Genomic DNA, 9,849 nt, shown 5'->3' on the forward strand with positions numbered 1-9,849 from the left:
AAATGCTTACTGTTTTTGTAATCTATTTGCTACCGAATCTGCTTATGAAATCCCATGCATTTTCCCCTAAACTGCCCTTTATCATCCTTCACTGTTAATTTTCTATTTATCTCTATTATTTTTCCAAGATAACTGATGTGATCTCAAGGGTAGGGACTCAGTCTACCCTTTGTTTGTGATACATCAGAGAGACCTGGAACTTTGTGGTCAGATGAGATTGGAGTTTAAATCTCTCAGTTTCTCTCTAGTCAATACCTCTCTGACATAGGGCATGTGGCCGAACCTCTTTTTCAGCCTCAGTCTTCTTACTCATAAAATGGGAGTAATAACACCTAATTCTTGTTAAGAGGCTGTGATCTACAAAAAGCTTTACAAGTGCTGAGTATTATCAGTCTATTTCTTTGTTATAGATCCATAGCTTTGTAGGCCTGGCAACTTTTTATTTAGGAAACCAACAAGTGCCTTCCCAAGCACTGACTACGTGTGTGGCCCTGTGCTGGGTGCAGGAAAAAATCATGGTTAAAAAAAAAAGCAGACCACAGACAGGGGGAGAGACAAATGTTAGTGTATAATTACAAATTACAAATTACAAACCAGGATGAGAGCCTCAGTGTATCATCAACCCCAGGTTATCTAGCCAGGCAAAATCAAGGAAACAATAGGAACGGAATAATAACTACGTGCACCCTGCACCTACACCTGCTCCAGCCCATGCCCCCCTACCCTGGCCAGTCCGTGCATCTCTACCCAGACTCGTTCATCCTCCCTCCCACATTCACCCACCCAGAGCTGCCACCCTACAATAACTCTGCAAACATTCACCAAACTCCTACCGTACTGAACACTGTAAGAGACACTAAGGACAGAGAGGAAAAATACCACACAGCCTTGCCTCGAGGGTGGCTCACATTCTGACACAAGAGACAGCCGGGCAGCAGCAGTCCCTCATTTTCACATCTCTTCCTGCTGGGGATTAATGGTCTTCAGGCTCAAGGAAACAGACATATCCTTGGCTACTGCAAAGGCAGATCTTTCCCATTCCACCCTCTCCACCTAGTGTCTGGCCTGCTTGTTTCCTACGAACCTTCTCAAATCAATGGAGCAGGGTTCTCCAAGGGACTTGGGAGTGCCTCCGATGTTAGGCTGATATAAGCAAGTCCTCAGGAACAGAACAACCATTATACCGAAATATTTACCTCCCAAAAGACTCACTTTGGAAGAGGTCATCAAGAGGACATGACCACCTGGTGACTCAGGAGCTGGACCTGGGCCCTCAGAGGCACCTCAGCCCCTCTCCTGCCCTCGGAATGTTTGCGGGACCACCGTTCCCATGGTGGGAGCCATCTGCAAGGACACAGCCCTTGGAGAAGAAGGGGTTGTTGAGCTCCCTCTGGACTGAATACATATGTGAACCCCTTCAAGGCTGCTATAAAAACCTAAAGATTCTGGCAGGCAACACATTATGAAGATCTATTTAGCTTGCAGCTGCTGGAGACAAAGCTCATATGTAAATTTCCTTGCCAATTAAACCTGCAACTACCAATCCGGTGTGACCTGTTTTCCCAGACTCCTTGCCCTCCTGTACCCAGATAGGTTTCCAATTAATCTCAGGAAACTCCAAGGGCTGCAGACCAACAATAAGTAATCAAAATTATTACAAAATGGGCAATCGGTGTGACAGGGTCCAGCCCCTGGCGTCACGGTGCCTCCTTCATGAAGCACGCTATGTGAGTTCTCTTTTCCTCCTAACCAAGCACACTCCAGGAGCACTTTGTTATCTCTGTTCTACAGATGAGGAAACTGAGGTTCAGAAACCCAATCAACAGGGTTCTTAATTTCCTGTTCTATTAGTTCAAGAGCCACCAGTGTCAGGTCTCTGTCTGGGCTCAGAGCTGGCCAGGTGTCGGGGAGCACAGTACAGGGGCCCTGGGTCCTCCAGAGGGCAGCCACGCTAATTCCCCTTCATGCAGGTTCAAGCAGCCATCATCGGAGAGGGCTCTGCTTGTGGTGCAAAGCCCTCCTGGCAAGAAAATATCTTCCTGGGTAGAGCAGACACTAGGGAATAATAAAGGGATAAGGGAACTTACTCCCTAAAAACTTAAAGGTGGCTTTTTCCTTTTACGGTTTTCCTAAGCATTTACAGAGACCAAGACAGCGGGTCTCCACAACTTATTTGGATGGGCTGGTTATGTGAACATCAACTTTGTTCATATTCAAATATTTACATATTTTTAAGTCTCCATCCATAAAAAGGGGGTTGTCTGCACCCTCTGTTTCTAACACCTAGGTAGAAGGATTAATTGTCTAATCACAAGGCAGTTATGCAAGGATGATCAAACATTGTAACTGGGGTATTTTGGCCAACTGGACTCTCCTGGCCTTCAGATGCATTCATTCAGTATCCGTAGAGGGAAGTAATGAAGAACAGCCTTGGGTGTCAGGCAGAACTCAGGCCTGGGTCTGATTTCTGGCGTGGCCACTGATCAGTTTCATGGACTGACGCAGGTGAATGTTTTCTCCAAGTCTTAGGTCCGCATTTTGTGATGTTCTAATGATTATTGTTCTACCTTCTGGATGCAGTTGGGGAGAGGAGTCTAGGCCACTGCTTCTCTGACCTTCTGCTTTTGTAGTTAAGATAATTAATAGTGAATTTACACACATATACCCTTTTGGAAATGTACATGTGATAGAAAATGAATTGCTTCTTTCAGATGTCAGGAAGGCAGCAGTGAAGCATACATAAGCTTTGCAGTTTGTAACATTTCAAGCAGGTACTCTGAGTTATTTAAGATAACTCATTAAATGTTCATTTTAATGGCCTACTCGTAAGCACTTTTGCTTTCCTTGCTGTCTGAAGAACTGGGTTTCATGACTGAATATTACTCTTACTATAGACTTAACGGTTCCAAATTTTGGATGGTTACCTTTTTTATCTTGACCAAATTTAAGAAAGTTTTTACCCACAGATAAAACTAATATTGATTCAACCGATGCTTACTGAGGTCCTACTGGCAGGTGCATTGCCGGGCACTAGGCAGATAGATGCCAAGAAAAGTGAAAAAGGGGGGGGGGGCGCCTGGGTGGCTCAGTGGGTTAAGCTGCTGCTCAGGTCATGATCTCAGGGTCCTGGGATCGAGCCCCGCATCGGGCTCTCTGCTCAGCAGGGGGCCTGCTTCCTCCTCTCTCTCTCTGCCTGCCTCTCTGCCTACTTGTGATCTCTCTCTGTCAAATAAATAAATAAAATCTTTAAAAAAAAAAAAAGTGAAAAAGGGATTCTTCCCCCAAAGAGCTCGTCATCTAGTTCTGGATATCATTCCCAGACCATCAGAGTCAGCATCATCTGGGGACTTGCCAGAAATGTAAATTCTCAGGTGTCACCCCAGACCCAATTACATCAGAGACTCTGGGGTTGACCCCCAACCATCTGTGTTTGCAAAAGTACCCTTTGAACAACTAGCATCATCGTCAAATATCGTAACAACAAATAGGTTAGTTTATTAACTAAATCTCAAAATTTCATTTATCTTTTGAGGAAACAGGCAGGGGGCAAAGACCACATGAGGTGGAGAAATTAAAACCAGAATTCGGGTATCCCCCCTCCAAACACACACTCAAACCTACACATGGCCAAGGTTATTTTTCTTTTCTGACACTTTAATCCCTAAATCTGATGGGGAGCCCTAAGTATTTCCAACCCAAAGTAAAAACCTTCATTTTTCAAAGAAAACAGAAAAACAGAGAAACTCCTCTCTTGGAAAATAAGGACCACCAACAAAATTCAAATCTGATCTAGCAAAACCATACAGTAAACTAGCAGTAATTTCCCAAACCTTTAACAGTCCAAGTTCCATTTTCAACATTTGAAAACTAGGAAGGCTGAGGGAGAGAAGTATAAAAATACAATGAATAATGTGATCAGAATAAAATCTGGGAAAATATACAATATGCAGAAATATCAACTGTGGTTCACCTCCCATGGGAGAATTACAATCCCTTTTCTTTGTATTTTTCCGAATTTTTCCCAATGGTTACATATTACTTTGGTAATTGAGAAAAAAAGTAAAACTGTTTTTTGAAATGTTACCTCCAAATCACTCGACATGAAGGTTTATTTTGTAATTCCATTTCTCTCCATACAGCAGGATACTGTGTGTGTGTAGTAATTATTTATATCATGCCATATGTTACAATGAAGATGAAATTCAGTAAATATATTCCTTCCAGCTGGCACTAACATGAAGAGGTTAAATGCTTTCCTGGGTTCAAAGCACTATGAATTAAGATAAGCTAACTGCGAAGTAAAGGAAACATTTATTGAAATCTCTGAGAGCATCCCTTTTGAAAAACGTTGATGTGATACATAGCTCCTTACTCATACCGCCCTGATGTTTAACCTCTGGCACAAAACAGAATGTTCAGCAATTCCTGGCAAAATCTTAGGAGTTCAGGGGATAAAATGCATGGGGGATATTAGAGAAATAAGAAACAGAATGATCCTACTTTCACATAAAATTCTGTCCCTGTGGATAAAAAGACGTCCAAAATTACTGGCAAATTTCATTGTCCTCAATACCCTTTAGAAAATGTTTTTTCTTTATCAAGAAATGTTTGCTCATTAAAAAATATCTGTATCAGTTACTTCATTCGAGAAGTCATAAATAAACAAATAAATAAGGACCGTCTCATTTAAAGAGACAATTCTGCTGTAAAAACACTGCTGTAATATTTCACTTTATAAGACAAATTCATCACATGAAGAAAAACTAGCATTGCTTTACTGAAACTCTGAGCAAAAGAAATGCAGTGAGTGTTAATTCAAGTCTCTTAAATGAAGCAGAGAAGTAAAGTTAACCAAGGTGACGACTACAGAAAAGGAAATCCTAGTGGCTACCTGTTTTACCAAAATATCTCACAACAGTTGATATTTCTAGAATTTACAGACGCTTTCAGAAAAGAATGAGTTATGAGGTGTATATATTATACCCCAACATTTATAGTATCTAAGATCACCAGACTTATGCAACAATTTGGCTTGACAGTAGTATCAGAGAACTCAGAAAGAACTTATTATCTCAGGTTTGGCTGTTTAGCACGCAAGCTTTCACTTACAGAGGGGCATTGCCAAAAAGCCTCAAATTTCCCTCAGTTCTCTGCTTACTTTCTTTCACAGAGCAGTCTCACCCATTGCAAAATTAATAAATAATAATAAATAATATGAATGTACAACTTACAGAAAGTTTCTCCAACCCCTAGCTCCCATTCCATATAATTACCCATCTGCCTATGGAAGTTGGTCTATAGAAGCCTTGCTGTGAATGTAGCAAGCTAAAACCTACAAGAATCCCCTTTCAACCACTTTTTGACAGAACCCACACAAACTTGTGGCTCAGTCTGTAACTCCCTCCAGCCCCTTAGAAGCCTGGTTCGCATTCTTCCATCTCTCAACCCCCTCTGGTGAGAAAAGGGTCCGATGTTGGGTTTTGCCTAATAAACACTGCCTGTTTCTGCCGTTTTACTTTGGGGCTGCTCAAAGGTATTGATTAGAAATTACAAATCCAGCTTCTAACCATTGATAAATGCTGAGGAAACAATCCCAAACCAACGAGCCCCAAATATCTTCAACCTGTAACACAGAAATATCACTCTTCTCAAGAAATAATGTTCCTACTCCATCAAACTTAAAAAAATAATAGTAATAAGATAAGATAGAACAGCTTTCATTCTGAACAACATTAAATTTTCTGGGTCACTTTTTTCTGTCTCATCGGGCCACGTTTACAACCTGACGGGGACGGCAGAGACGGTCTCTTCACGCTGCCAGGTCGGTTGTCGCCGTCTGAGAGCGAACACCTTACCGTCCCCTTCCCTGCAGCCGTTCCCCAAGAACAGACCTCCCACCCGCCCTGCCCTCCACACCTCACCACTCGCTTTTCTTTTCCTCCAAGCCCCCAAAGGGCGAGCTTCTTCAGAAAAAAAAGTTAATGAACCTCTGCTTCTGGGATAAAGGTGCCCCACCTGCGATCACAAAATCGGAAGACTGGAAATTCCTCAGAGCGCGTCCCCTCTGCGCGCTGGACCCACTCAGTGAGCGCTTCACACCCAGAAACCCGGGAACATGATTTATATGCAGACCTGCACCCATCCCACACAAGTCCGCACGCCAGCTTGCCTAACCACTTATGTAAGCTCGTGCCTCTACAGTCCCAAACTGCACACACACACACACACACGCACTCACCGACACCTGTCACGCATCTGAAATGGACAGCATCCACACCCAGGAGATGAAATGAAATCAACACATATGAATGGGGGGGAGGGGTCTACCGTTTTAAAACATCTTTTTCCCCCCATTTGTTTCTTGCCCGTTTTTGTCACAACTACAATTACCTTAGCAACCAAAGAATTGCACTGACTCCCCCTCCGGCTTCTGAATTTCTCCTAAAGCCAAGCTTGCGCCAGGTTCATGGAAAAGCTAGAGAAGCCCAGAGAACGAGGGACCTGCAGCCTCTGTGGGGCGGAGGGGACGTCCGAGGCGGTGTCCCCGCTGCTCTCCAGAGACCCGCCTCGTCTTTGCGACTTGCCGCGGTGGCCAGCGCGGGGCTCAGCGAGCGGAGAGCGAAGCCCGGGGCCGGCGAGGAGGCGCGGCGGGTCGCATGGTGCCTGGGGCGCGGGGCGCTCGGGGTCTCCGGCGCTCGGCCCTCGCCCGCCTCGGCCGCCCCAGGACGCCGGGGTCCGCGGAGATCGGTCCGCCCCCTCGGCGCCCGCGGGTTTCCGCAGCTGGGGGAAGCCGGAGCCGGGCGGAGCTCTCGCCGCGAGCAGGGCCGGGCGCAGGAGCTGCCCCAACTCTCGAAGTCGCTCGGCTCCGCCGCTCGCGAACCGCCGCAGCGGCGCCCACTGTCGGGTGTCTAGCAGAGCTGCAACCCCGCGCCGCGCGCACCTGGGCGCCGGCACCTGGGCCCCGAGTCGCACGGCGCGGGGCGGGGCCGGGGCGGGGTGGGGGTGGGGTCTGGGCACGGGCCGGGGCGGGGGCCGGGAGGGGCCGAGGCACCTGCGCGCGTCCGCCGGGCTCACCTGCTCCCAGCGCCGCGGATGCTGCCGACTGTGATTGTGATGTGCACGAGCCAGGGAAAGCCTAGAAATTCCTGCACTTTAGCTGCGTCCGAGAAAACTGGCAGACTGGCTCAGCGACGCGGAGTCTCCTTTGGTCAGTCCCGAGAGCTGGCCGCGTCTGGAAACTTCAGTGGCGTCAAGGTTGTCTAAGGGATTCCAGGTCCGAAGTGATCTTGCCCGGTAGCTTGGAATCGCCGACGTGTGCTTGGCGCCCCCTAAATTAAAATGGGCCACCGCGATCGTCAGGGATATTGTTACTAACCTCGTTATTTTTATCGATTCAACATTGACACAACGTGCTGCATTTGGAATATTTTATGATCATTCGTATCTGGAACACCACAAAAGAATTTTTAAGAAAAATTAACTCTGCAAATATTCTTGGGGAAAAAAAGAAAAAAGTTGAAGACAGAAAATGAGGAAGGGTAATTTGAACAGAAGACATCCTTTAATGTGGGATCTTTGAAATCGGATATTTACCTAAAACCTCAGGAAGATGCATGTGAAAACAATAAGATTGTGGGTGCTGGATGGTAACCATGGGAATGGTATGCAATATCGATGTAACCAATATCAAGAGTAAATTGAAGATTTATTCTTGAATTGTATTGTGTAATCAGGAAAACAAAAACTTGAAATAAAAGGTTTCTAAGGACGGACGACCTGGGCTGTCCATCCACGTGGGTCCAGAGGTTGAAATTTAAAGTCTCCTTCCCAATATAACAGCTCCCTTCCCACGGTCCTAAACTGAGTAATGGATATATTCACTCTTTAATCCAGTAAGCAGCAATTAGCATCTGCCCTGTGTCAGACCCTCTGCTAAGCACTAGAAATTGATGAAATAAGTCTCTGGCCTCAGACCCTTTTGCCTAATGGGGACAGTGACACAAGCAGATATATGTATTACCTTGGGCTAAGTCAGGAAAGTGGTGCCACCAAAACCTGGAAGAAAACCTGCTACCTAAGGAAACCACACTTAAACTTAATGAGTAAAATATAATTTCAATTGATGTCCCAGTTATTTGGTTTATTAAAATTGAAATATAAAATGTTTCCTTCCCCAGGTTTAGCATTTGGCTTAAGCATCTTTGTGGAGCTGGCTACAGTTGTGTAACACTTGGAGAATAGGCTGCTTACCAACAGATGGTTGGTGATTGGGGCTCTTCCTCCTCGTGGAGCTCTGCATTTCTGAGACCAGCAGAGGGTCAGTCATGAGGGAACATTTGAAGAAAGACCTCACTGTATTTCCCTTGATACAGTAGCATCGAAAATAAAATACTTCGAAATAAACCAAGGAGATGAAAGATTCATATACTGACAATTGCAAGGCACTGGTGAAAGAAATTGAAGAAGACACAAATGAATGGAAAGATGTCCCATGTTCATGGATTGAAAGAGTTAATATTATAAAAAATATTCATACTACCCAAAGCCATTTACAGATTCAGCATAGTTTCTGCCAAAATTCCAATACCATTTTACACTAAAGAAAAGAATCCTAAAATGTATATGGTATCATAAAAGACCCCAAATAGCCAAAGCAGTAAAGAGCAAGAAGAGTAAAGCTAAAGGCATCACACTACCTGGTTTCACAAAGCTATAGTAATCAAAACAGCATAGTATTAGCGTAAAAACAGAGAGTAGACCAATGTAGAGCCCAGACATAAGCCCACTCATATACAGTCAATTAATGTTTGACGAGGGAGCCAAGAATATTCAGTGGGGAAAACATAGTCTCTTCAATAATGTATATTAGGAAAGCTGAATAGTCACTTGCAGAAGAATGAAAAGGGACCCCTATCTTATCCAACTCACAAAAAATCAACTCCAACTGGATTTAAGACTTAAATGTAAGATACAAAATGGAAAAACTACTAGAAGAAAACAGAGGAAAATCTCTTTACTGTTGGTATTGGCAATAATTTTTTGGATATGACTCCAGAAAACACAAGTAACAAAAGTAAAAATAAACAAGTGCGACTACATCAAACTAAATAGCTTCTATATGGCAAAGGAAACAGCAAATGAAAAGGCAACTTATAGAATGGAGAGAAAATATTTTCAAATCATCTAGCTGATAAGGAGTTAATATCCAAAATGTATAAGAACTCAAATAACTCAATAGAAACCAGTTTAGAAAATGGGCAAAGGACTTAACAGACATTTTTCCAAAGAAGACATACAGATGGCCAACAGGTACATGAAAAAATCTTCAACGTCACTAATCACTAATTTTAAGGAAATGCAAATTAAAACCACAATAAGATATCACTTCACACCTGTTAGGATGGTATTTTCAAAAAGACAAATGACAAGTATTATCGAGGAAGTAGAGAAAGGGGAACACTTGAACACTGTTGATGAGAATGTGAATTGGTGTAGCCACTATGGAAAACAGTACAGAGTTTCCTCAAAAAATTAAAAATAGAACTACCACATGATCCAGCAATTTCACTTCTGGATATATATCCAAAAAAAAAAAGATACGTGCAACCCCATGTTCATTGCATCATTACCTATAATAGCCAAGACATGAAAACAACCTGAGTGTCCATGGACACATGAATGGGTCACACACACTCACACACACACACACACACACACACACTTACTGTTATTATCAAAATTATTATGAAATTCCAATGGAATTTTTCACAGAAATAACCAGTATTAGCTATACCAAAAAGAAGGAAATCCTGTTACTTGCAACAATATGGATGGACCTTGAGGGAACTA

At 43.7% G+C, this 9,849-nt stretch overlaps 1 protein-coding gene across 4 annotated transcripts in view; it reads right to left on the bottom strand.

The window, feature by feature from the left end:
* Positions 1–6,813, bottom strand: part of RGS6 (regulator of G protein signaling 6) — a 546,505-nt gene extending 539,692 nt beyond the window's left edge. For 2 of the 4 annotated variants that reach the window (XM_059182925.1, XM_059182926.1), the window contains exon 1: positions 6,391–6,807. The gene's annotated coding sequence lies outside the window, so the exon portion shown is untranslated. Of the gene's footprint in view, positions 1–6,390 lie in introns of all 4 variants that reach the window. The other 2 variants (XM_059182922.1, XM_059182923.1) reach the window with 2 other exon arrangements.
* Between the last annotated feature and the right edge of the window lie 3,036 nt (positions 6,814–9,849).

The sequence above is a fragment of the Mustela lutreola genome, chromosome 7, assembly GCF_030435805.1.
Source record: "Mustela lutreola isolate mMusLut2 chromosome 7, mMusLut2.pri, whole genome shotgun sequence".
Lineage (NCBI taxonomy): Eukaryota > Metazoa > Chordata > Mammalia > Carnivora > Mustelidae > Mustela > Mustela lutreola.